This window comes from Balaenoptera physalus, assembly GCF_965194825.1.
Source record: "Balaenoptera physalus genome assembly, chromosome: 19".
Classification (NCBI taxonomy): Eukaryota; Metazoa; Chordata; class Mammalia; order Artiodactyla; family Balaenopteridae; genus Balaenoptera; species Balaenoptera physalus.
Genome location: NC_138900.1, coordinates 41,041,628 through 41,064,149, shown reverse-complemented (window position 1 = coordinate 41,064,149; position 22,522 = coordinate 41,041,628).

The window sequence follows — 22,522 nt, the reverse complement described above, 5'->3', positions numbered from 1 at the left end:
ACTTCCAAGATAAACTAAATGGAAAGAAACGGAATAGTGTATCACCAGTAGAATCATCTTACTGAGGGGTGGGTCCCAAGTGGAGTTAGATAAAATGGCATATATTCCAGATTACTCTTAGACACCTTAGGAAGACACCTTATAGACACCTTAGGAAGGTGTCTTGTTGGAGCCTCACTTGCCCTTTTGTAACGATCAGCACATCTAGTGTTCCTCAGCATTGGAACAGATCACCATCTCCCTATTTGAGCTCCAGATGAAGTACATGCCTTGAATTTAGGGACTTGAAGGAAAAATGTTTCTTTAAACACTGGACTCGCTTGAGAGAACTGAAATCTTGCACCACTCTCCCTGCTCATGCTTATTCTGGGGCATGTGCTTGGTTAGTGAAATGACCCTGGCACAAATAGTTAAATTTACAAAAGTTAAACACTTACATGATACAATTCTATGTAATATTTCTGGAGGGAAAACAATTTGGGGGCGGATAAGAGCATATGTAGATACACCTAGATGATCTCATAGGACACATAAGATTACTTCTGGAGAGGATGGTTGTATCATTTACATACTTTTTTTGTACTAGAGACGTTTTCTTTGAAAGGTAATATTTATGTGATAAGAATTTCAAAGTCAAAAAAGAACAAAAGGCCATCCTGGATACTGTGCTCTCCCCGACTCTCCCTCTGGATTTGGTTTCATCCCACAGGATGAGGCTGGAATTGTGGGCACTGGCTGTTTTGACTTTGACTAGAGGTAAAAACACAGTGCTGAATTCGTCATTGCTGTTGCTGCCTCCTGAGAAGTTCAGTGGCAAGGAGCACTGTTCTCCCGCATCCTTATCCTCCAGAGTGTGCTCTGGGTAACCCTGACGGAATCTCTGAGGAGGGCAGGGCTGCAGCGGGCGGAGGGCTGGAGGGAAAGCCGCTCCACTGCTGCCTTAGACACTCACTGAGTTCTCATTTCTCCTCACAGTCGTCGGGACCTGGCACTTAGGTGGGTTCAGTCAAGACGACTTTGCCTTTCTCTTCCTGCTAACAGCTGGACTGGAGCCGCCTTCGCCATGGGTGCCGCCCCTCTCCTTGGAGAGTCACCATCGTTCAGCATCGCAGAGCACCCACCAGCCCAGGTGACAGCCTGCCCTCTCGGGGCCAACTCCAGTCACATCTGAATATTGGCCCGCTTCTCCATCCTGAAACACATTAGCATTCCCGTTGTGAGACTCCGTGTGTCTGTCTCCCGAGCTTTCTGGGTTACAGAGGGGTCCTCAGAAATGGGTGGGGGTGGGTGGTCAGGGACTTCGACAGAGCTTCTTGTCTCTGGCCACTGTGTGGTGAAATCTTCCCTCCAATCTGGAGTCTGTTGTGGGATGAAAGATGCTTTTGTGGAGGCGAGAAAACCCGGTTAACTTTTCATCTCTCTCCGGTGCCAGGACATCAGTGGAGTGCTCCTGGAAGTCCAGAGCAATACAGTAATGCGCTCTCCTCCACACAGAGCCCCTTTCACCCCGCGGCACTTGTCAGACTATGTATGGGGATTACCTCACCACCCTCTTTGGGGTATAAGGCGGCAGCTGTTGACTTCCCAGATGCTTCACATATCCATCCGAGAGGAAGTGAGGGGGCGTTGAGGGTGGTGGGATGTATTATCTAAGCTGGACCCAGGCCAATGTGAATTGTGGTACCAACGACTGCATGGCCCCTGCCCTCAGCTTTCCAGCTCACCAGGAAGATGACGACGACTAATTATGAGGCCAAGGGAAGGAGGAAGGAAAGGTCAGGCTGCAGGGCCTGGAGGCCTCCTCCTTCATGGAGCTGGAGCCAGAGTGACCTTAGATTGAGGAAATTGCAGCAGGCAGAGTTGGTTACCCAGCTCCTCAGAAGTCACGGTGTGTTTTAGGAGGCGTTGTCTTCCAAGTGAGAGTGTTAGTTAATTGGCATGAACTTGAGGGGACATGGCATGCAGTCATTCTCAGCAGGGCCCATCTTGGGGGAGAGCAGGTCCACTATGGCCCTTATTTGCAACCAGCACATTGATTGCTTCCCCTGCAACCAAGCCAATAAGACTGACCGTGCCAGTCCAGCCCCCTCCCGGGGCATTTCTTAAGGAGGCAAGAATGCCAGAGAACAACCCCCAAGCTGATTTCCCTAGATCCTTGGCAGCTTTAGCCAAAAGCCTCAAGTGTCAGGAATTCACTGGAAAAGATCTTGGAGCCCTTCTTGTCTGAGCCCTCCTTTCTTCCATTTTACTGATGAGGCCACTATAGCCCAGAGAGACTCGGGCCAGCCCCTGTCAGAGTGGCAGGAGTAGAACAAGGATGAGGACCACCTGATGGGAGTCATATGCCATCCCTGTCCTCCCTTGTGCTGACGTCCCCCTGCTTCCTATGTGGTGGCTGTTTCCTTTTTGTAGAGGCATTGACAGGTCAGATAATGTCTGCCTGGGAGGCTGGGCCAGGCCAGACGTGGCTGCTCAAGACGACTAGACTCAGCTCTGCCTCTGCAGCGAGGGCTTGCCTGGTTTGTCCCTTCATGGTTGCACATTAGCTGAACTTCAGGGCCTGAGGCTGAGGATAGAAAGCTGTGGGGCAAAGATTTGTGTTTAACTAATGGATCATAAAAGTAACATAGGCTCATGGGAAATTCAAACTGTACAAAGAATGTAAAGTAAGATAAAGCCCCTGTTCCCATTCCTGAACTGAAAGTATTTGAATGGGCCAGGCCAAGTTTGTTTTGTTTTGTTTTTAAATTTATTTTTATATAGCAGGTTCTTGTTAGTCATCCATTTTATACACATCAGTGTATACATGTCAATCCCAATCTCCCAATTCATCACACCACCCCCCCACCACCCCCGCTTTCCCCCCTTGGTGTCCATATGTTTGTTCTCTACATCTGTGTCTCTATTTCTGCCTTGCAAACCGGTTCATCTGTACCATTTTTCTAGATTCCACATATATGCGTTAATATACGATATTTGTTTTTCTCTTTCTGACTTACTGCACTCTGTATGACAGTCTCTCGGTCCATCCACGTCTCTACAGATAACCCAATTTCGTTCCTTTTTATGGCTGAATAATATTCCATTGTATATATGTACCACATCTTTATCCATTCGTCTGTTGATGGGCATTTAGGTTGCTTCCATGACCTGGCTATTGTAAATAGTGCTGCAATGAACATTGTGGTACATGACTCTTCTTGAATTATGGTTTTCTCAGGGTATATGCCCAATAGTGGGATTGCTGGGTCATATGGTAATTCTATTTTTAGTTTCCCCAGGCCAGGTTTTAACTACTTTACATGTATTTGTTTTACTGAATTACCACAACACTGAAACAAGAACTATTATTGTCATTTTACTGATGAGAAAACCAAGGCACAGAGATTAATGTGCCCAAGCTCACACAGTGGTGGTAGAAGCAGGTTTCAAACTCAGGCTGTTTAACTCCTGTGCTAGGCTCTTAAATCACGTGACTTCTTTGACCCGCTGTTTCCTCCTCGACAAAATTAGCCTCATGATAAAACACAAGAAACTTACCACAGAGCTGGGCTGGAAGAAATGTCCGTCTGTGAATGATAGATTAGATCATTTGTATTATCTTCACCCAGTGGAATACTGTACAGTGATGAAAAAGGGACAAATTACAGCCAGGTGCAAGAAAAGAGGAACCACACAACCATAATGCAGTGAAAACAGCAAAAGGCGTCATACAGTAGAGATGATTCCACTTCTGTACAGTTTTTAAATAGACAAAACAATCTATTGTTTAGGATGCATTTAAAAACGACAGTCTATACAGTAGTCCCCCTTTATCTGCAGTTTTGCTTTTCCTGGTTTCAGTTCCCTGTAGTCAGCTGCAGTCCAATAATTTTAAATGGAAAATTCCAGAAATAATTCATGAGTTTAAAATTGTGCTGCATTCTGAGTAGCATGATGAAATCTCGTGCTGCCCTACCTGGGATCCCCAACCATCAACATGGTTTGCTCTTAACACCCCACCATTGACATTGTCATGGCTCGATGACGCAAGATCACCTGATGCAGATGATCTCCACCTGACATTGTCAGAAGTTCAGTAGTAGCCTAATGCTATGTCACCCACCTCACTTCATCTCATCATGTAGGCATTTTATCATCTCACATTGCGAGAAGAAGGGTGAGTATAGTACAATAAGATATTTTGAGAGAGACCACATTCACATAAATTTTATTACAGTGTATCATTATAATTGTTCTATTTTATTATTAGTTACTGTTGTTAATCTCTTACTGTGCCTAATTTATAAATTACACTTTATCATAGGCATGTATATATCGGAAAAAAGTAGTATATATAGGGTTTGGTACTATCTGCGGTTTCAGGCATCCACCGGGGGTCTTGGAACGTATCCCTTTGGGGACTACTCTAGTGACAGGCGGAGGGCGGAGTAACTGAAAACTCAGGAGTGCGCTTTTGCCTAGAGGTGGGGTTGGGGATGGGGATACAAGTGTTGGGAGAGGCACTTTGGGGGCGTCCAAGGACCATCAGTGCTTTATTTCTTAACCTGGGCAGTGTTTACACATGGACGTTTGCTTCATTACTATTTGAATTGCACACACGGTTGAATATATTCTTCCGATTATGTTTCTCAATTAAAAAAAAAAAGTCAAATTTAGATTACTTAGCCCTGATCTATTAAAATGCAGGCTCTTGGGGCCCAGCTCATTAAAATGCAGATTCTCTTTCAGGAGATCTAAATCTGGCCCAGAAATCTGCATGTTAACATCGTCCCCTGGTGATTTTTGGTGTTTCTGTCACTTGAAGCTGCTCCAAGTTGGAGCGAGCGAGAGTTGATGTGATACCTCTTGAGTGCTGAGAAGCCAGATGCCGGGAGGGAAGGAGAGTGTAAAGCAACCCACCCTGGCACGTTTGCTGATAGCAACCCCACTACCTCTGAAATCCTTAAGTTCCCTTTATACAAAATTCTAGTGTGTAACTTACATCTCTGTACCTTTTCCATAACCTGAAAATATGGAGTCCTGTAATGCAAATCATGAGCACCCCTGGGCTGCAATAGAGGCCCTCCAAATTGTAAATCCATAAGTCATTGAGCATCTGGACGGACCATGAGCCTTGGAAAAATTGTGCTTCTTGGTATCCATGGTGTCTGAAGCAAAGCAAAACAGTGTGCAAGGGTGGGATATGGAAACACATTGGACAGAACCCCTTAGCAAAGGGTGTAAAATGTCACTGAGAGCCTCTGCTGTTTTATTGCATGAGGGTAATAAATATTAATAAGGGCTTTCATAAATTCTCTCATCCCATGGGTTTCCCCCAACCCTTTTTTCCATAAAGTCTTAAGTTGTGAATCCTCCTGGTATTTGGGAGGAAATACAGTAAAATCAGGAAATACAGTAGAATCACTACACACACACACACACACACACACACATACACACACACACACTAGCCTTTGGGTTCCAAGTCACCCTCAAAGCCGCCTCCCCTCCTCCAGGGCTGTCCTCATGTTCACTTGAAGCCTAAAGCATCCTTGCAAGCCTGGGGCCTCTCTTCTTGGTGTTGGAAACTGACCTAAGCCAACATGTCAGTCCTGGTGACTCTCGGGAGCCTGTATCAGAGGTAGTGGAAAGCTGAGTTCTCTCCCCTCCAAGCTGGCTACCCCGTGGTGTGCTATGAAAGCACGTCTCAGGACACAAGTACAAAACTGACAAGTGAGCATGCAAAAAAGACTCCTGGCACCCGTTCCTAAAGCTCGGTGAAGTGTCCGCTTGCTCTCCCTTGGTGCACTTCTGTGGGGAACGTGAGGATATGTGGACAGTAGGATCACATGGGGATTCTCTGCTAAGTGTGTGGGCAGGAGGAGGGATGAGCTGCCGGTCCTGAGTTCCAGACTATACCGTTCTGAAGGTCTTAGGTGGCTGGGCTTGCCAAGTTCTTATGCCCCATTTTATTTTATTTTTTAATTTTATTATTATTTATTTATTTATTTATTTATTTATTTTTTATTTTTGGTTGCGTTGAGTCTTCATTTCTGTGCGAGGGCTTTCTCTAGCTGCGGCAAGTGGGGGCCACTCTTCATCGCGGTGCGTGGGCCTCTCACTATCGCGGCCTCTCTTGTTGTGGAGCACAGGCTCCAGACGCACAGGCTCAGTAATTGTGGCTCACGGGCCTAGTTGCTCCGCGGCATATGGGATCTTCCCAAACCAGGGCTTGAACCCGTGTCCCCTGCATTGGCAGGCAGATTCTCAACCACTGCGCCACCAGGGAAGCCTTTATGCCCCATTTTAATGGGGACAGAGATACCTGTAAAATGTTCAGTCGCATATTTTGGAATTGACTCATTTCTCCAGTGGAAAGATATTTCTTTTTTTTTTTTTTTTTTTTGGCCATGTGTGGATCTTATTTATTTCTTATGGAATGGTATTTCTGATATCCCTGCACTACTTGTAGGGAGTAAATATTCATTCCCAAGGGTTGTGCTCACTTTGGTCCGTGTGCTGGCAGTTGAGTGGGGGAGGGGAGATGCTCTACACCCAAAGCTCTACACCAGTCCTCACGCCCAGGAAATCCCAGCAACCTCAAGTAAGAGAAATGGAGAAGCTGGAGCTTCCTTAGGCAGCTGAGCCTCAGAGGGGCCACTGGCCTTCCCTGTGGGATTTGGACATTAGCTTTGTCCCATTCTACTCCCCTTGCCCGAGGAAACTGTTGAGGCCTGAAGGGTGCTTCAGGGCATCACCCATTCCCCAGGAGGCTGAGCTCAGCTGGTGTAGGGACCCATGGTGGCTGCCACCCTCCCCTCCCGTTGGTGGCTCCACGGGCCTCAGAGGCACCAGTTTCCTGCCTTATTTGTGAAACCATATAAAAGAAAAAATTTGTTTCTTTCTCTACTCACACAATACTTCTGACACCAACCAATTTTCCAACACCAGTTGGGTGTCCTACCATTCAGTTCTGATACTATCTACCTGGCGTTAGCATCAGATTCCACAGGTTAAGGGCTCAGTTCCACAAGACTTCCCACCCCGCGACTCAGAGGGCAATTGCAAGTAGTGGGTCCTCAGGTTACCCACACTTCTGTCTGACTGAGCTACAAATTGGGAATTCTCCTGACCCACTCCTCAGGTTTGATAATTTGCTGTGATGGCTCACCCCTGTGGAGTTGGGGTGCACCACCTTCCCAGTACACTGGATGTATTCACCAGTCTAAAAGCTCCCCAAACCCTGTACTTCAGGGATTTTTATGGAGGCTTCATCATGTAGGCGTGATTCATGATTAACTCAGTCTCTACCCCCTCTCTCCTCCCCAGAGGATGGGGAGGGGGGCTGAAAGTTCCGAGCTTCTGATTATGGCTTGGTCTTTCAGGTAACAGCTCCCATCCAGGAACCCACCAAGAGTCACTTCATTAGAACAAAAGACATTCCTATCACCCAGAAAATTCCAGGGAGTTTAGACCTCTGTGTCAGGAACTGAGGTCAAAGACCAAATATCAGAACAAAAGGTGTTCCTGGCACCCTTATTGCTTAGGAAATTACAAAGGTTTTAGGAGCTCTGGCCAGGAGCTGGGGATAAAGACCAAAATAGGTATTTCTTCCTATATCGCAATATCGCACTGTAACAAGGAAGGAGTTCAGGGCTGTGCGAATCCTCGTGGAGACGGAGAAGGGAGCCAGGCTGCAGTTTCCTAGGTTGGCAGACCTGTAGAAAGTGAAGTGGATTGAAAATTCGTGCTAATATGGTAACCACTAGCCACCTGTGTCTATTTAAATTAAATGTTAATTAATTTTAAATAAATTTAAAGTTCGGTTCTTCTGTCATACTAGCCACGTTTCAAGTGCTCTGTAGCTACATGTGGCTAATGGCCACCATGTTGGGCAGTGCAGATACAGGAAGTTTTGATTGGACAGTGCTGTCTTAAATGCTTGCATTAAACAAAATAAGATTTTATCACCACTACCAAAAAATGTTTAATGTAATATAATCACTTCCTTAAAAATGGATCTGAGCAGGCTTTTCAGACATTAATGTGCATAGGAGTCATCTAGGGATTTTGTTAAAATGCAGGTTCTGATCCAGCAGATCTGGTATGAGGCCCTAAGTTCAGCATTTCTAATAAGGTCACAGGTTGTGCTAATGCTTCCGATCCATGGACCACCCTTTGACCTGCAAGGGATTGTAGGATTAGTTACAAACACTTAGGGTGCGTTTTAGGTGATGAGCCTCGGGAGTGGGATGCAAGTTCAGAATTATATGAGTGATGAGCATCATTTCACTCCTGACCTTGGTCCCTGACCTTAGCCACTGTGTAACCTCATTCAGACATGAAAGGCTGAGGGTGGGAGAGGGTGGGAGGGCGTGGGAGGGCGAAGTGCCACCTGCCAGACGAAGGTGTATTGACACGCCAGCTCTCTCTCTCTCTCGAGTTTGCTTAGGGAGGGGCTAGCCTGAAAGCGTGGCTTTGAGAGCCCTTGTGACCAAGACCTGCAGGGAGAAAGCAACGATCCGTCAGGCTGCCTCAGGAAAGGGACGCAGGGACAATGGGGTGTCTGCAGAGGGAGGAGGAGCCGCAGGTGGGAGTGGGGGGCCGAGGTGAACTTCGAGTGGCCCCAGGGCAGAGTGGCACAGGTACAGAGGGGCCGTCCAGAGAGAGAAGCAGCAGCCCCAAAAGTAGTGGGGAAATGTGCACTGAGGCTGGCGCTCATGTGACACAGCCCTGCCTTGGGGACTCAGAGCTCTCTCGGGGCCCTCCCCAGCCCAGTCACACCTCCCCTTGTCCTTTGTCTGAGCTGGGCTTGGCTGAGGTGTCACTGCTCAGAGTGAGGCCTATCCAGCTCAGTTCAACTTCGGGGTCCAAGAGAGCCCCCCATCTCCTCCAGCTGAGGGTGGCTCTGCCCTCTCACTGAGTCGCCCTCACCAGGGGGTCTGTTCCTGGGAGAAGTACCGTTAGAGGTGGTTGTGTGAGCAGGTAAAAGGTGTAACTTCCAGTCTCTGCGTTTTGTTGGAGGCGCGGGGCGGGGAGGGGATCGAGGAAGGCTCTGTGGAGGAGGACTTTGTGTGGCCAGGAGGCCAAAGGAGGAAAGGCGGTCCAGGCGGAGGGAACAGTGGGAGCAAAGGCCCAGAAGTGGGAACTCCAGCTTCCTGCTGCAATGAGAGCATGCAGTTCCTTTACGCCTGACTTGCAAGCAGCAACCTCAGGCTGGGGGCCCAGTCCTGGCCACAGGTGGGCTGGGCTGGGGGAGGCAGCCATCCTTCAGCTCCCTTCTTTCACCTCCTGCTCCTGGGGAAGAGGACTTCACTCCGGGGGGAAGGCGACCCTGGATGCTGGATGCCGGGGTGGGGCAGGCCCCTCACACCACGCCCCCGGCCCCGGCCTCCAGCTCGGTGGGTGGAGTTCCATTCCCCACGCCTAATCCCTTGCAGCTGTTGTCCCCCCCAGGAAAGACAGTTGTGCTGGAGGGAAGGGAAATAGTTATTTTGAGTTGGTCACTGGCTTCTGACCAGGAGAGGTAGATGGCCCTGTCCGGGCCTGGCAGTGGGGTGGGTGAGCAGGACCAGAGCCACGATTAATTACAGGGGGTGTTGGGGAGGAGGACATGGTCCCCACCAAGATGGGGGCCATAGAGGAGAGTGATGGACCAGGGAGGAAGCAGGCCCCAGACGGGGGATGCAAAAACGGAGCCCATGTCCTGAGTGTACTCTGGATTTGGCTGGAGAGGATGGGGAAGGTGGACACAGCCTCCCCAAAATAGGCCCCTGTGCCACAGGAGTCCCTGTGACCGAGACTGGGGCTGTGGGGGGAGAGGTCTCCCACTGAATGAGCTTTCTGTAAGGGACTGGGCTGGCTGGTCACCGTCCCCTCTCTTCCAGGCAGGCCCTCTCCAGCACTGCCCTCCCAGCAGAAAGCAAGTCTGGTGGAGACCAGATGCTCTGGGGCATCTGCCCTACCCGCCTGCGGGGTCATTGTAGGGCAGTGAGATGAATGGATGTGCCCACTCTGGGCCTGGAAAAGCTAAGTGGCCAGTGATTAAGCCCTCCCCTGTAGCGTGTGCCAGCGTGGGCTTGAATCCTGGCTCTATTGCTTACCGGCCCTGCAAACTCAGCTACAGTTCACCTCACTGGGCCTTCCCATTTTACAGCAACAGGAATTACAGTAGCGATGTGCACCTCATAGTGCTGTGGCTGGGGTTCGCTGAGAGAATGAGGGGACCGTGCTTAGGGCAAGACCCAGCACTCCGGGCGGGAGTTGTCAGGGTGACGGTCTTGTCCTCGGTTCATCAGCCTCATGGGTGTCATTGTGGCTGGCCTCCTTCTGGCCCAGGTGTGTCTGCCTGCTTAGAGAGGTTCCATGGAGAGGAGAAACTAAAACATCTTCATCAGGGAGGAAGACGGAGGCTTCCAGAAATGTGGGGAGGAGAGAGGAGCCCATTCGACTGTGTGCCCGAGAGGCCAGAGCCCACATCCGTTTTCTTCCCTGCCGTATCCTCAGCACCTAGGATAGTGCCCGGCACAGGTTTAGTGCTCAGAGCAAATTTTTTGCATAAAGGAATGAACAGATTTTTTAGTGAATTATTGGCTGCCTGGGATGTGGACCCTGGGCCCCTGGCTGAAGGCAACTGGATGATGAATTCTTGGGCTGGCCAGTGACCCAGGACATGGCCATCAGGTCCCTCTGTCTGGAATCTGAACAGGGAAATAGAGCCCCTGTTAGCAGTAGGGGCTCGGGAAATGGAAGTGAGAAGTGGGCCCAACAGAGCAGGGGTGGAGTCGGCCCTTCCAAGAGGGAGGCGACCCTTGGGGAGAGAGTGGTACCTCCTCCCTCTGCCAGGTATTCCTCCATCTCCTCAGCCACCTTAAGTGGCCAGAGTGGGGAAGTTCGAAAGAGAAGAAGGCAGTGCTCCCTGGGGACTACCCCCCATCCTAGAGACCCTCCATCATGAGGAGCTCATTCCCCTCATTCACAGTCCCCTTCACTGAGCAAACACTGAGCTCCTGCTGTGTACTGGCCATAGTGCTGGGATCTGGGGCTGAACCACAGCCCTACAGAGTGGCTTCTACGATGGGTAGAAACACAGAGAGGGCCTCATAGCCCCGGCTTCATGGGGGCAGAAGGAGAGGGAGCACTTCTTGGAGGAAGCTGTGTCTACTGTTTGTACAGAGAGCTGAGGGATGGGCACAGGTTGGCCAGGAAAGAGAAAGGGGAGATGACCTTCCAGGCAGAAGGGACAGCATGGGCGAAGACTGGATAGAGCCTGGCCAGTTTGAGGAACTGCGAGAAGTTCCACGTGGCTGGGGTGGGGTGAGAGATGGGGCAAGAGGGCGCACTGGATGGGGTCTCCACTCCGGGATCCGAGCCTGCCTGTGCCAGAGCATCCGACCCGGCACTGTGATGGACAGCTGCACCTGAGCGGCTTGTCCTCGAAGCAGAGCCAAGTGCGAGGCTGGGGTGGGAAGAGCTGGGCCCCGTCTCTTTCTGCCCCAGGCCTTCACTGCTCCTCCCTGGGACGATTTCCCCATCTGCACAGTGAAGGACCCAGCTTGCTGTCCCCTAAGGCCCTGTCTCTGGCTCGGAGGGGCCTTGGGGGACACTGTTGGCTCATGGGGATGGAGTGGTAAGATGAAGGGGGGCATGAAGGCAGTCTGGAGGGGTTAGGCAGCCCCACGTTTGGCCTTTATAAGGAAGTCCCTTTTTCAGGGACCACTGTTAGCATCACTCAGGTCCTTGGATCAGGATTGAAAGAGATGGATTCCAATGGCTCCTGGCCTGAAAGGCTTTGCTCTTCACTGGGGAGACTGTCCCCATCCACAGAGCAGGCCCCAGGCCCCAGGCCCCCTGGCCCTCCACTCCCTGCCGGGCCCTGGGCTGCCTGGCTTTTCAGGGATGGCTGACTCATGGCTTTGGCAGCCCCGAGCTCAGCCTTTTCCTCCAGCCGGGGACTGAGGGAACCAAGCCTTTCTCTGGAGTCCTTCCCACCCCTAGCTTCCTGCCAGCTTCAGGCCTTTGCAGAAGGGTCTGTGGCTTTACAGTCCGGTCCCAGGAGCCCTTTCTGCACATTTTCACCTGTGGTCCTCACAGACACACCTGCTGAGCAGGTGTTACTGCCCCACTTTACACAGGGTGGGAGAGGTGGGGGGGCACTAAATTTCCAGAAGCAGTAGGAGCCCTGCCTAATGATGCACAGCTGGGCAGGGTCAGACTTGCAGGGGTGAGGTGCAGGGGAGTGGTGGAGCTGCTCCCCTGTTCTCACAGGCACAGAGCTCTGCTTGAGGACCTGGCATTGGGCCCCCGTTGGACCTGTAAGGGAGGGATTGGGCCGTCCGAACATTCTCTGAGGGCTGAGCCCTTCTCTCTGCCCTTCTTTCCTTGGGGTCCCTCCAGGCAGGGTCCCAGTGCGTGAGGATGGCTGTCACAGGGAGATAGGGAACTATGAGTTAAAGGCATGGCTTTAGGGGTCAGATAGCCTTGAATCTGAATCCCAGTTCCACTTTTTAAAAAAATATTATTTATTTATTTGTATTGGCTGCACCGTGTCTTAGTTGCAGCATGCTGACTCAGCTGCGTCATGTGGACTTCTTAGTTGCCGTACGTGGGCTCTTAGTTGTGGCATGCGGGATCTAGTTCCCTGACCAGGGATCGAACCTGGGGCCCCTGCATTGGGAGCGTGGAGTCTTACCCACTGGACCACCAGGGAAGTCCCTCAGTTCCACTTCTTTTTCACTACATAACTTGAGAAGTATCCCTCAGTTCCGGATCGAGAACCATTGTGCCTCCCTCTCAGGGTAGGAGAAAGGGGAAGTGAAATGATCTATACCTTCATTCAAAGAAATATTCATTGAGCACTTACTGTGTGTCAGGCACTGGGACAAGAGATAAATGAAAAATGAATGTAAGTTTCCTCACCAAACTCACATTCCAGCTGGGGAGACTGACAAAAAAAAAAAAAATACAGACATAACAAATGACGTGGTAGGCTGGAAGGTGAGGAGGTGGGATAAGGGGAAGTAGAGCTAGCCCAGAGGGGCAGAGGAGGAGAGGTCAAAGTGGGCGTCTCTGAGGTGATGAGCAGTGCAGACGCAGGGAACAGTGTTCTAGGTGGAAGGAACAGCATTGCAAAGTTCCTGCCTGGGCTGTGCAAAGTGACTCAAGAAGCAGTGAAAGCAGAGTGGGTGAGAGGTAGAGTAGGTGAGAATGTGGTCAGTGAGACTGGGTGGCAGGGGAGCTGCCCCTCCTCTGTGACCAATTCCACAGGAATTCACTCCTCCGCAGCTGCGAAAGGTCAGGGCCTATGTGGACACAGGACACGACAACTCTAACCTCGCTTCCGCATGCTGCAGTTTGAGTGTCTCCTCTCTTTTCCTGCCATCACATGGCTTCTTCCTCAGGTCCTTGGGCCCAGAGGCCTCCCCCAGTATGGCCTGTGACCCTCCTCCCCGCAGGACAGAGAGCCCCCCGGCTGCCTGTTACTGCCTCCTGTTTGGGGAGGGCACTGTGTCTGCTCTGGCCAGTCTCAGGGAGCATCACAAAGACTCCTTTCACCAGAGGGCATTGTAGGGGGACTGGGAGGGGATGCGGTGCCCTCCTGCCCGTGGGCATAAAGACCCCCTTTCTCTTCTGCTGCGTCAGCCCTCTCTCGGCTGGCAGGCAGGGGGGCCGCGTGCAGGGAGATTCTTGTCTTCCTTTTAAAGTACAGGCGAGACTGGGGCCAGGCCAGACAATGGTGGTGATTTACAGTCTGCTGGGCTGCTGGGCTGCAGGGCTGCCTGCTGGGGTGGCACTGACCAGCCAGGAGTGCCTGGCATAGGGAGCCCTGCCCTGCTGAGTCTGGGCCTGCCCGCTTAGGACCCCACAGTGGGAGCCCCGACTTACAAGCTGTAAAGTGCAGGGGTTGTGCTGGTAATTTCAGAGCCCCCGAGCTCTGCTGTTCTGGGGTGCTGCCTCAACTGGCCTCGTCTTGGGTCTGTTAGCTCCTGGCTAGTCTTTACCTCGATTTCTCAGCCCTAACCCATGTCAGGTCCCTCGCACTGCAGCTCCGACATTCTGTGCTGGACAGAGGGCTCCCTTTGGAGGGAGACAGGCAGGAAGTGGGGAGCATGCAGGGGCTGCACAGGTATGGTGAGAGCCTGGGGGAGCACTGGGGGAGGAGGGGCAGGCTGAGGAGCTGGTGGAACAGCTTGGGGAGATGCCTGCAGGACAGCTGGATCTGTGGCAGGGGAGTGCTGGAAAGTCAAGGGGAGAGAGGGACGGGGAGGGGGGAGCAAAGGAGGGAGAGAGGAGAAGAGAGAGGGGAAGAAGCAGCAAAGGAGAAAGCCAAGGAAAGTGAAAGTGAGATAGCGCCCAGGACAGAGAGGGAGAGACACGCACACACAAGAGAGAAAAGAGAGAACAAGAAGTGATTCAGAGGAAGAGAGAGGGAGGACACACAGGAGGGGGGAAAGCGGGGGTGGGGGAGGGGGAGAGTAGGGAGGAAAGAAAGGATGAGGGAGAGCTAGGCCAGAGCCACGCGGAGCAGAGAGCAGAGCAGGTGAAAAGCCAGAGAACTTCTCCCCAGTGCTCACCGGCCTCGCCTTCTCACTGCCCGGCCCACGCCCTGCACCCTCACCCCAGGCCTTGCTGGCCAGGGAGGGAGGCAGGGGCATGGCAGTTGCTAGTCTGTCCTCCACCGGGGATGATGCGGCTGGACATAAGCAGGAACTTTTTGATGAAGGGCAGAACAGGCCCCCAAGGGAAGTGCCCCCCTCATTGGAGTCCTGGCCTTTCTGAGGCAGAGGACTGACCATCATGACCCCTCAAAGGGTGTGGGCTGCACCGTTTTATTCTGACTTGACAGGACCCAATGTGGAGGAAGGTGGTTTTCTGACCGTCTGCCTCGGTTTCCCTCTATGAGGCAGAGAGGTGGTCAGGGGTCTGGGCTCCCGGATGGGGTTGGGGCCAGGCTCTGGGGCCAAGCTGGGCTGGTGAAGTCACAATGCATCTGTCCAGGTGGGTCTTGGGACCGTCTCCTTTCCACCCCCAGCCTTTGTTCCAGGAAAAGGCAGCTGGGGGAGGGGGTGGAAGGCAGAAGTGTTTCCAGGGAAATATGGATCCTTCCATGGAACAGGCAGCCACTTCACCCCTCCATCCCCATCCTATCCCCCTCCTGCCACCAGCGCCATTCCTTCCTTCCTCCCGTCCTGGCAGGAGGAGCCCAGCAGTGGGAAACACCATGCTCTGCTCCCGTCTCCCACCTCAGCAGTGCTGAGCCCAGGGTGGCCTTGCAGAGGGGGCAGGGGTGCATGTGAGTGTGTGCGCGTGTGAGTGTGCACGTGTGCACACACGCACGGCCTGGCCAGCATCGCCTGCAGCCATGGAGGTGGGAGAGGCAGGGTGCATCAAAGGGCGAGGCAGCCTGAACTGAGCACCTGGAGCCTCAGTTTTGTCTTCTGAAGTATGGGCACTAGCCTTGTCCTGCTTCCCTAATAGGGCTGATGTAGGGATGACAGAGCCACGGTGGGGTAGCGGGAACATGTCCCTGAGGGCCCTGGGTACCCGTTGCCCTCATGCCGACCCTTGAGGCAGGTGCTGATATTACTGTCCCCCTTTCCCAGTGAGGAGCCTGAGGCTCGGAGATGTAAATGGCCCACAGGGGGCAAGTGGCTGCCCTGAGACTGGAGCCCAGGTCTGACTGATGCAGCTATTGACAAGGTCCCTGTGTGCCTCTTCCTCCATCCTGGGCTTTGAGGCTCCTTGTCCCACCCCTTGAAGAGCTGCCTCTCCCCAGGGACCGGGGGCCCTTCCTGACTTAGGGACTTTCGGCAGGTTGTTCCAGCCCAAAGAATCCCCGCATGCCACCTGGTCCAACTCGTTGTCATTAATTTGAGGAGCCTGAGGCCCAGGGGCCCAGAGCTTCAGGTTGCAAAGCACAGGGGACAGAGCTGGGATTCCAGCTTCCTGCCTGGTGGTCCCCACTGTGGGCTGTTTTTCTCTCTTCCTTCCTTTAAGCATGAACCGGTTCCTGGAGGGGTTATCAACACAGGCGCACTCCCCTTCCTCACTCTCTTCTGCCTGGCCCAAACCCCACCACATTTCCCTGCCCTCCCCAAACACAGGGCTCAGCAGGGTAGGGATGCTGAGTGAAGCTTCTGGACACCCTTCCTGGTCCCACCCCTTTCCAGCACGTGAACTCCTCCTCCCGCAGGCTGCTCAAAGGGAGCCAGCTCTTCTCCAGACCCCAGCTCTGTACCCTGACCCCCTCGTCATGGCCTAAACACCATGGCCTTTGGTTGGATGACTGAGGCCCCTGAGACCAGCTCCTTGGTTGGTCAGCCTGGGGACCACCCTCACCACCGCCACTACCACCATCAAGGGACAGGAAGCAGCCAGAACCGTGCCCCTTCCCCAGTATCACCTTTTTCCTGAGTCCAAGTCTGGGGAGGCTTCCAAGAGGAGGAGGGATTTAGGGAGCTGCTTACCCATCTAGAAGTGACTTGTGTAGGAATGGTGCCCAAGGCAGAGAGAGGAGTGGAAGGTGGACAGGGCTGGGGAGAGGTCCAGAACATCCTTGGCACAGAGGCCTGCGGCCCTCCTAGAGCCTGCTGGACGCACAGCCGGGCCGACCAACACGACCCAGGGGAGGGAGGTGGGACGCAGCCAGAGGAGATGAGGCCCAGGGGCACAGACACCAGGCCTGCTGGGAAGGCACTGGGGCAGGGGGTGACCCCCACATACCCGGGCTCAGGCCACAGAGTCAGTACCAGCCCTGAAGCTGCTGCCCTCCCTGAGTTCAGCAGTATGTCACCTGTCACGTCTGTCTTTGGGTGCCCAGTTCTGGGCTCTGGGGTGCCTCAGATGCCACACCTGCTGTGGGCAGCTCCCACTTGGTGGGATACTCCCTGCTGCAGGCGCTGTTCACGTCCGCCCAGATCCCCGGGCTGGTGCTCCCATCCCTGAGCTGCTGTGCTGTTGGCTGCTCTCAGCTCACCCCCTCCAGAGGCTGCCCTTGGCTGACGGGAGCCGCATCACCTGGAGATGCTCGGGAGGTTATGAGCAGTGACTGACCAACGTGGGCGGTTAGCAGCCAGGTCCCTTGGCCTCTGGAGTCCACAATGTCTTTGGTACCGTTCACAATCTGGAGTCCTCGGGGATCAGGCTGAGGCAAGATTTCTCCTGAAACCACACCCTGTTTGGCGTCTTTCTCTGCCCTATTCTCTGCTTCCCTCACTTTCACGTGGATTGAGGATCTCAGTAAACCACTTGCATAAAAATTGCATCTCAGGCTCTGCTTCTAGAGAACTTGATCTCAGATACCCACAAAATTGACCTGGTGGCCTCTCCTATAGAATGGTACCAGGGCTGGGGAAGGGGAATATGGGGGGCCAGTCTTAGGGGCACAGGAAAGCCTCCCTGAAGAGGTGACATTAGAATCAGGGCCTTGAAGGTTGAGTAAGAATTGTTGAGCTGAACAGTGTCTACTTCATTTGATAAATCTTGCCTGATTAAATTGCTCAGGACATGAGAGGCCAGAGGCACAACAAAAGCAAAGGCCCTGGGGCAGGAAAAGGCAGGTCATGTTCAAAGGAGAGAGTGGACCTGTGGCTGGAGGGGTGGGGCGTGGCAGCGAGGTAGGAGATGAGACAAGAAAGGAAGTTAGGGCCTGGGCAGAGGGCTGCCGTCACCATGCTGTACACTCACGTCACCCAGCCCCACACAGCACTCACGGCTGATGGACTGTCAGACTCTTGCTGAGCCCAGATAGAGCCTCAGAAGCCTCACGCTGTGCCTGGCAGGCTCTATCAATCTACTGAATTAGCACGTGAGGTGACACCCATTTACTGTCCCTACCCCAGAGAAAGGCCAGGCTGGGCCATCATGGGATGTGTGGGCCAAGCCCAGAGGCCTGTGGAGAATGGCCCGAGTACAGTAGGGACCTCTCCAGGGAAGCGGCCATTGTGGCCCATAAATAGGTTAGGTGGCCAGGAAACAGGAAATCCTGACAATACAATGAAGCCTGGGGCACAGGGGTTTCCTCCAGGCTGAGGGCTGGACCGAGGATGCTTCTTAGGCCAAAGGCCTTGCTGAAGCAAGACACCCTGGCCACTGGCCTCAAATGCCTGACTTTTCCCACAGTCCTCAGGGGGACTCTGGGAACCATCCTCCCCCGACCCGGCCCAGCCAAGGGCAGCTCAGGACAGGCTAGCACATGTCAGGACTGGCAGTGGAACCCCGAGGGAAGAGGGGTGACCAGCTCGCTCCCAGCTGAGCTTGGAACCAGGTGGTGATGGGAGCAGCTGGGGCAGCCAGACCAGGGGCCAGAGGCCAGGCCAGGGGGACTCGCTCAGGATCAGAAGGTACTTCTGCCAGGCGCTCTGACCCAAGGAGCCGGCACGTCTCTAAGCCGGTGTCGGTGGGCCTGTCTCTGCCCTGGGCTCCGCAAGGGCATAGCAAGCACCAGGCTGACCCTACCTGGACCCCAACAATGGAGGAAAATGAGTCCCTCATTAGAGAACCAGGCAGCCTATAAAACCACATCCCAGAAGAATTTTATTAAGAAAAGCAAATAACAAAACATGATGTCCTATAGGATCCCTATTTTGTTAAAATGCACACAAACGTAAAAATCTGTGTGTGTGTGCGTGTGTATGTTTGCGCGCCCGTGCATGTGCACAGAGGAGACAGGAAAGAGGACCAACAGAATGTCAACGGGTGTCAGGGGATTTTTATTTCTTCCTTCTTCTTTTCTGAACATTCTAATTTTTCTACAATGAACTTTGTGACCCTAAAAAAAAAATCAAAACAAAACACTCAAATCCTGCAATACCTGTTTTCTTTTAAGTAAAACGTTTACTAAGAGTTTTTAGAGAAGTGGGGAAATGTTGATAATCCAAGCTGAGGGGAAAACAGGATACAACATTGTATACAATGTATGTAAAGGACAAGAAGCTCAGGGCAGGAAGGGAACAGGAAGGAAGCACGCGGGGTGTCAGGGCCGATGGCTTTGCAGGGGCACCACCGTGGGTCCACCCACCTGCAGTGTGAGAAACCCCACACTTTTGTGCCCACTGTATCCCTAGTCTTTAACATTTTTGGCAATCCAGAGTGTGGAAGATAGAGTCTTGTAATTTGATCCCAGGGGTGGAAGATAGAATCTCATAATTTACACATCCCTGATTATTGAGCCTCTTTCCGCCAAAAAACATTTTATTATGAAAATTTTCAACATACAGAAAAGTAGAAAGAGTTGTAGAGTGAACACCCATTTACCCAGCATGTAGGTTCTGCAATTTACATTTTACTGGACTTGCTTTAGCACATATCAATCTATCCATCCATCCATCAGTCTTTATTTTTTGATACATTTCAGAGCAAGTTACAGGCGTCACTATACTTCATCCTAAACACTCAAGCATGTATATCATTAACTAGAGTTCAATCTTTGTCTATCGCTCTCCCCTCTCACCTCTATGTAAAATTTACACATGGTGATGCAAAACTCTTAAGTGTATCATTTGATTGGTTATGACAAATGCATACACTTGTGTAACCCAGACCTTATATTATGATATATTGTAGAACGTGACCCCCAGAAAACTCTCTCTTGTCCCTACCTAGTCAATCTCTGCTCTGACTCCTCAGAGGCAATCACCATTCTTATGTTTTCATCAGAGATTAATTTTGGCTGTTCTGGAACTTCCTATAAATGGGATCATAGAGCCCATACTAGTTTGTGTTTGGCTTCTTTCATTCAACATTATGTCTTGTGAGATTCATCTATGTCATTGCAATAGTTAGTTACTTTTTATTGTTGAATACTGTTCCACTGTATGGACATGCAAATACCCATACGATATTCATTGAATATATATTGTATGGATAGACAAATGGATAGCCAGTTGTATGGATACATTTCATACATGGATAAGGATACACTGTATGGATAGTTCTCTTGTTGATGGATACCTGGGCTGCTTAAACTTTTCCTTATTATAAATTAAGCTGCTATGAACATTCATATGCAAATATTTTGTGAACACATGCTTTCATTGCTCTTGGATAAATTCCTAGGAATGCAATTGATCCGGTTGCTTTTCATGTTTGTTAAACACTTGAATTTTTCTTTTGCCTATTTTTTGGTCTTTTTCTCATTGATTTGTAGGAACTCTTAAATTATTAGTGATGGACCCTAGGGATGCAAAAAAATTTACTATAGTCCCTTGCCCTCAAACTGCTCAGAGTTTAGCAGTCATGGACACAGTTAGGATGTGATATGGTAGCTGCTATGCATTCATTTATGTCTTTGTAAGTCTGATCATGCCACTTCTCTGCTCAAAACCCGGCCATGGCTCCACTTCACTCAGGGTCAAAGCCAGCAAGACCCTACATGGTCTCACATGATCTGGTTCCCTAGGCTCTGACCTCACTCCTACCACTTTCCCTGTGCAGTCTGCTTCAGCAGCTCCAGCTCCTTGGCGGTCCATAAGCCACCAAATCCCCACCCCAGGGCTTTTGTCCTTGAGAGTCTCTCTCCCTGGAACATTCTTCCCCACCCCAGATTTCCACAAGATTTGCTTCCTGTATTAGTTTCCTAGGGCTTCCATAACAAATTACCCCAAATTTGGTTACTTAACATAAATTCATTCTCTAACAGCTCTGCAAAAACCTTTTTCCCCATTAAGCTTCCATTCAGAGGTTCTGGAGACTAGGACGTAGACATATCTTTTTGGGGCTACCATTCAACCTACTGCACTTCCTAATCTTCTTCAGGTCCTTGCTCAAATTTTACTTTCTCCGAAAGACTTTCCCTGGACATTTAATTAATTAATTAATTTATTTATTTATTGCCACACCATGTGGCTTGCAGGATCTTAATTCCCCAACCAGGGATCGAACCCCGGCCCCGGCAGTGAAAACACCGAGTCCTAACTGCCAGGAAATTCCCATCCCTGGACACATTATTTAAAGTTACACACACACACACACACACACCATTCCAGCTCTCCTAATCCTCCTTCTCTGCTTGATTTTTCTCTCTAGTCCTTACTTGCAGGTATACCATGTGTAGTTTACTTTACATGTAGATCTTTATTGTCTGTTCCCCTATTAGAATGTAAGCTCCATGAAGACAGAGTTTGCTCTGCTCTGTTCCTAATGCACAAAACAGTGCTGGGAACACAGAAGATGCTCAGTAAATAACTGTTAAATGAATGAATGAATGATCATATTGAGCACCAAGCTCTGCTTTAAATAGAAAGTTATAAACAGTAGGAGCACAGGAGGAGGGAATAAATCATTCTGTTTGGAGTCTTATCCAAGCAGGATTCACAAAAAGGGTATATTTGATCTGGACCAGGTGGGAATGGGAAGGTGTGGGATTCCCCAGAGGCAGACAGAACAGGATCTGAGAAAAATCTTTTTGGCTGCCTGTGTGGAGGGTGGTATGAAGGAAATGAGACTGAGGAGGGGGTCTCATCTGGGACATGCAACAGGGCTCTGTGTGTGGGTGACTGCTGTGGCCCAGAAGGAAGGGTGGAGGGACCTCATTCCACAGTAGAACCAGAGGCACTAGGAGATGCATTAGCGAATGGAAGTATTGATCATGTGTTGCGATGACTCGGGTGTGGGGAAACGGGCGCTCTGACACACTGTTGGTGGCATTGTGAATTGGGGCAACCTCAGTGGGGGCAATTTGATGACTTTAAAATGCACATGGACTTCCCTGGTGGCGCAGTGGTTAAGAATCTGCCTGCCAATGCAGGGGAAAACGCGTTCGAGCCCTGGTCTGGGAAGATCCCACATGCTGTGGAGCAACTAAGCCTGTGCACCACAACTACTGAGCCTGCGTGCCACAACTACTGAAGCCTTCGCGCCTAGAGCCCGTGCTCCACAACAAGAGAAGCCACCGCAATGAGAAGGCTGCACACCACAATGAAGACCCAACGCAGCCAAAAATAAAAAATGTAAATACAATAAATGAATTTATTTTTAAGAATTAATAAATAAAATAAAATGCACACATCCTTTGTGCCAGGAATTTCATTTCTAGGGAGTTATTCCACACATATGCATACTTGCGCATATATGTTAGAAAGTAGCATATTGCTCAAATATATGACAATTTTCTACTTCCCAAAGAGATCAAAACCAAAAACAGCATCGCACCTATTAGGAGGACTACTGTCAAAAACCAGAAAACAATGAGTTTTGACAAGGATGTGGAGAAATTGGAACCTTGTGCACTGTTGGTGGGAATAGAAAGTGGTGTCACCACTGTGGAAAACAGTATGGTGGTTCCTCAAAATATTAAAAATAGAATTACCATATAATCCAGTAACTTCACTTCTAGCTATATACACAAAAGAATTGAAAGCAGGGTCTCAAAGAGGTATTTGTACACCCATGCTCATAGCAGCATTATTCACAGTAACCAAAATGTTGAAGAAACCCAAGTGTCCACTGATGGATGGATGGATATATGAACGAAATGTGGTCTATACATACAACGGAATATTATTCAGCCTGAAAAAAGGAAGGAAAATTTGACATATGCTGT